Below are 5851 nucleotides of genomic sequence, written 5' to 3'. Positions count from 1 at the left end.
GAAAGGCAACCTTCTCAGAAATGGAGGGTGGCACCAACTCCTTCCAGGGTGGGAACTGAGGCTTCAACCAGCACCATCAGAATCCAGAGTACCTACCCGGAGCCCCAACGGCCACTACCACCCCAGGAGGTAGTGTACAGGAGGTGGGTACCATCCTGGGACACCAATCTGGGACAGAAGCTCATGTTCTATTCCATGTGAATGGGAAGCCCACGCTTGCTAGTATATTTGTGCATATATACACATGCACAAGGTGGGGAGATAAATGGGGTTCTCCCTTCAACCTCCTTCTCTCCTCACTTTCCTACCTTTCACGACGACGAGCCCCTTTAGCATGATACATAAGACTTAAGTGATTACAAGGCAATCAGTATCACAGCGACAGTGAACTTGTCTTATCATGCTGGACTCTGAAAATGATGGGGACTAAGCCGGCAACTAGCCAAGCTTGGTCACAAAACGCAAGCAGGACTTGTAGTCCTGGCCCACAAGCAGTGGGAACAGTGAAACCAGGACTCAGGTGGGAGAGTGCAGAAAAAGAAAGTGAGTGAGAGCCCAAAGCCAGAGAGGGCTCCTGGGTTCTTGTACAACGTGGACACTGGACGCCCTGCTAGGTGAAGAGATGGGAACCATAAAGAAAGCGTCCCACCATTTCCTGTTCTCTGGGTGTGCTCAAGGGGACTTCAGGCAGGCAGAGTTCCTGATATTAATGGACTTGGCCAGCAAAGCTTCTGAGATGGCTTAAACTTGCACATACACACACATACACATACACACAGACACAGCATACAGATGCACACACACACAGAAAACATACATATCACACACATATACCACACATGAAACGTACACATGCAACACACACACACATACACATTTGCGATACAGTTCTTTTTAGCCTCTCTGAATTGTCTATTCCTAAACCAATCTCTATTCCTTCGGGAGCCCCTAGCTCTAGAAAGCCCAGAACAAAAATAGGCAGCCATTGTGTGTTTTGTAAATTGTATACTACCCCTCTCCATTTTTTTTTTTTTTTTTTTTTTTTTTTTTTTTTTTTTGAGACGGAGTCTGGCTCTGTCACCCAGGCTAGAGTGCAGTGGCCGGATCTCAGCTCACTGCAAGCTCTTCCTCTCGGGTTTACGCCATTCTCCTGCCTCAGCCTCCGGAGTAGCTGGGACTACAGGCGCCCGCCACCTCGCCCAGGTAGTTTTTTTTTGTTTTTTGTTTTTTTTTGTATTTTTTAGTAGAGACGGGGTTTCACCGTGTTAGCCAGGATGGTCTCGATCTCCTGACCTCATGATCCGCCCGTCTTGGCCTCCCAAAGTGCTGGGATTACAGGCTTAAGCCACCGTGCCTGGCCTTCTTTTCTTTTCTTTTTTTTTTTGAGATGGAGTTTCACTCTTGTTGCCCAAGATGGAATGCAATGGCATGATCTTGGCTCACTGCAACCTCCAACTCCCGGGTTTAAGCAATTCTCCTGCCTCAGCCTCTCGAGTAGCTGGGATTACAGTTATGTGCCACCACACCCGACTGATTGTGTTTTTTTTAGAGATGGGGTTTCACCACATTAAACAGGCTGGTCTTGAACTCCTGACCTCAGGTGATCCGCCTGCCTCGGCCTCCCAAACTGCTGGGATTACAGGCATGAGCCACCACGCTTGGCCCTCCATTTCTTTTTTCACTGTAAAAGTCAATGGAGTGGTGTCCTAATGAGACATAAATAACTGAGGCTTGGGGCAGGAAGCAAAGATAAATGTTCCCAGCCCTGCTTGTCTTAGGGAGTCATTCATAATTGAAAGAGAAAAGTGCTTTGAATTTTTCTCTTTAGGCCAGCTAACCACAACATGTCCTACTTTTTAAGCTCACGGGTAGCCCTCTTCATTTCTAAGGGCACATGCCTACCATGTGGAACCTGCCAAGAGCTGGGGTTCTGTGGATAGGGGTTAGGTCCTGCTCCTGACTGCAATTGCAGAGAGTTTTCTTCTGCCTTCTTGACCCCCACACTCTAAGTCCTGGCCAGATCCTCTTGGCTTGCTCATGGACATGGTAGCCTTCCTGCCAGCTGGAGAAACAACTCATTTCCCCACATATTTGAGAGTGGTCATTATCCAGTAGCAACACGCGCATCAAATCCTTCTTCTACACAAGCAGCTAATTTTTAAAAATCAAGAAAGGGGGCCATCTATGAATGTGCCCATAAGACTGTTCTTCCTAATGGATCCTGGGTCTCTGCCTGCTTTCCTCATCAGACACTCCCACTTCATCAGATGCTAGGATGTGCCACTCCCTCTGAGAAATACGTTTACGACTAAGGACGCCTTTTCCTGGGTCTCCAAATGTTTCTGCTTCTGCACATTTTCATAGATCCTCCTTTGAAAGAAAGGCCAATGGTTTAAGTACCACCATGGAGGTGGGAAGACCTTCTTTTAAGCATCCCCAAATCGTCAGACCCTAGAGCAGACTTCATTTTGCATTGCAACTACAGTTCATCAGTATAGTATGCAATGACTTGTGAGTGATACTGGACTCACCTCTTAGAATACACGCACTGAGGAGTTTCCAGAGGTCAGAGTGGACCCAATTCAAAGTTAAAGTAAAGGGGCAGAAGGGCAGCCAAAGATGTCAGATCAATGTGTTTCATTCTAAGAAATACATTGGGATCTCCTAATGGAATATCCTAGTGGGAGCTTTCATATGATGATAAAGTCATGAGGAAATGACCATTTCTAAAGAGGCAAAGGCCCATCATTAAGAGGAAAACATATTGTGCATTTTACTAAACCATTTTATTTTCTTTAAAATGTCTCTTTTTGTGCTGTACTTTCATAGTGATCATTTTCCACACTCCATCCAGCCACCTAAAGCCTCACTTATGTTCTGAGACTATGGCCTGAAAGACACAGCAGCTGAGTGTGCACTTTCTGTACAGAGCTAGACTTCCTCTGGGATCACAGTCTCCCCTTCTCCCTCAGTGCCTGGGTGGGGTGACATAGAAGGGGGGTTAATGAGTCAAATGAAGTGACCAGGTGACCCTGAGTCGGGGGGTGTGTAGACGGGAGCCTGTAGCTCTGCTCCCAAATTCTTTTCGAGTACCATGGCTGTCCACTTTTCTTGGTTGTCCACTTTTCTAGCTTAAAAATTTAGCTCTATGCAAAGTTTTTCATGAAGATGGGCTTCGAGTCACCTTGCCCCACCCCCCCAAAAGAAACCACTGTCCTAAACCCCTGAAGTTCAGTATTTCATTCATTGACTGTGCACAGGTCCTTGTTGTCAGCTAATATCTTAGTTCAGAACCTTCCAGTCACAAAGACTTGAATGCAGGAGTTACTTGAGGGGTGGGGGCTCACCCTGAGAAGCATGAAGGAGGGAGTGGAGAAGGTTAATGGAGAAGCAAGGAAGTGCAATCAGGGTGTGTGCTGAGCACATCGCCCCTGGGCAGCTGAGGCCAGCCCTGTGGTATCATGCAGAACATGCTGAGGGGCTGTCCCTCCGACGGAAGGAAAGCTGGGATATTTGTCTACCATTCTCATGCCTCATTCATCGCGGGTTTATCCTAAAGGTGTCAAACTGCCTAATGGGTTCTCCTTGTCCACTGCCCAGACAGAGCCAATTTACCAAGACAGGGGAATTGCAATAGAGAAAGACTTTAATACACACAGAGCCAGCTAAACGGGAGGCTGAGGTTTTGTTACTCAAATCAGTCTTCCCAGAAATTCAGAGACTGGGGTTTTTCAAAAATAATTTGGTGGGTAGGGGGCCAGGGAGTTGGGGGGTGCTGACAGGTCAGGTTGAAGATGAAACCGTAGGGGGTGGAAGTGGGTGGGTTGTGCTTGCTGTCTTCTGTTCCTGAGTGGGATTGCAGAACTGGTTGAGCCAGATTACTGGCCTGCATGGCTCCAGATGGTGCAGTAGAATGCAGGGTCTGAAAAATATCTCAAGCACCGATAGGTTTTACAATAGTGATATTATTCCTAGGAGATTTGGAATCTTGTGGCCTCTGACTGCATGACTCCTAAACCATAATTTATAATCTTGCGGCTAATTTTTTCGTCTTACACAAGTAGCCTGGTCCCCAGGCAAGAAGGAGGTTTGTTTCAGGAAAGGGGTGATATCATCTTTGTTTCAACATTAAACTGTAAACTAAATTTCTCCTGAAGTTAGGTCAGCCTACACCCAGGAATGAACAAGGGCAGCTTGGAGATTAGACGCAAGATGGAGTCAGTTGGGTCAAATCTCTCTTTCACTGCCATAATTTTCTCACTGTGATAATTTTTGCAAAGGCAGTGTCAGTGTTAGATTTCAGAGTTTCTGGGCTTCCTGAGCTTGGGCTGGACAAGACCCGGGGTGCAGTGCCCAGCAACCTCGTGGGCAGAGAAGCAGTGTGACACAGCTGGGAAGCTGTCAGTGGGCAGGGATCTGTCTGTGGACGCTCCAGGGACACTCAGGTGTGTGCGTGTTGCAGGGAGTAGGTACTGGGTGGTCCATTAACAGCAAGTGCTGCAATTAATTTTCATAAGTTTATAGAGGTCCTTGGTTGCTGATGTTTATACAGAACTCCTGAGTTAATTATATTCAGAGTTACAGAGAAAAGATCTCTTGGCTAGATCAGGAAAATAAAACTTACCAAATTGAGAAAGAAAAACAGGGCTGTTTTCCCTTGCCCTGCCTTTTAACTTTAACATAATGGCGTGCTACCACTGTGGGGTGCTCTGCATGGAAGACATCCATACTTGCCCTAGTCCCATACGCTGGCAGACCCTCCCACTATAAGGAACAAAGGGATAAATGGAATGAGAGGAAGACTTGGAAATTATTAAAACGTTTTTTCTTTTGTTTTTCCCTGAGTGTGGCATCCGTCTGCCTTGGCTCCCAGAGAAACAGCAGGGTTGAAATTAACATGAAAACAGAAGGAATCCAAAGAAAAGAAAGCAATTTCAGCTTATGAAATTCAAAGTAGGATTTCACAGAACTAGTGCATGCTCCCAGACCAGGCAGGATTGTAAGAAAGGATTAGCACACTAAGAGCCCGGCCGGAACTATGAGGCCATTATCACGATGAGGATGATTAGGCCATGGACTTTAACATAACGAGAGTAGGTGGGCCTTCCTCCTCACCCATGGGAGAAGTTGATGGGAACCATGGTTCTCATTTCCCCTTCCTGGATCTGACTGAAAGGGGGGTATGCTAGACAGACTAGCACAACATATTTCAGAGAGTCAGGGGCATGGTCAGAGAGAGGGTGCTTTGGGTTTGAATGGTTGAATGGTTGAGTCTCTGGCAGCTCCCAGGAGGCCAGGACCAGTGGCTGAGGCCACACCCTGGGGGGCTGAACTGGATTCCACCAGCATTAGCTGAAGGAGGACAGAGGTTCAGGGGACTCAATTGCTCTTCTGAGCCTAGAGGAGGCACATGGACAAAACCAGGCCCTGACTAGCAGAGATGGAACAGAATATGAGCTCGTCCGCTCCAGAACTTGGCAGAATACCCAGCGAGGGGGCAAGGACAACCATCCCCTGGGGGACAGCAGACCTGCCACCGCTCAGGCACGATCTTCCCTCCACCACCCGGCACAGTCTGGTGGGGATGTACTCCTGTTAGCCGGGATGGGGGTGACTGTCATTCTGTGGCTTGGTTCTTTGGTTGGTCTGTGTTCAGAGGCGCCATGGGTGGTTTTGGTTTGCTCCATGGGGGGCGCAATCTGATGCGGATGCTGATGATCGGTGACATCATTTGCGTTCAGCAGGAGAACCCCAAGGCTAGGTTGTGTGTGCTGGGTGACTCCCAGAGCCTCCGGCACCCAGAGGTGCTAGAAAGGAACCAGAGGGGAGGGGCTCCAGAAATCAGAGAAAT

Source organism: Colobus angolensis, unplaced genomic scaffold (genome assembly GCF_000951035.1).
Source record: "Colobus angolensis palliatus isolate OR3802 unplaced genomic scaffold, Cang.pa_1.0 Scaffold82, whole genome shotgun sequence".
NCBI classification, from domain to species: domain Eukaryota; kingdom Metazoa; phylum Chordata; class Mammalia; order Primates; family Cercopithecidae; genus Colobus; species Colobus angolensis.
The sequence above is the reverse complement of the archived record's forward strand: the minus strand, read 5'-3'. Positions refer to the sequence as shown.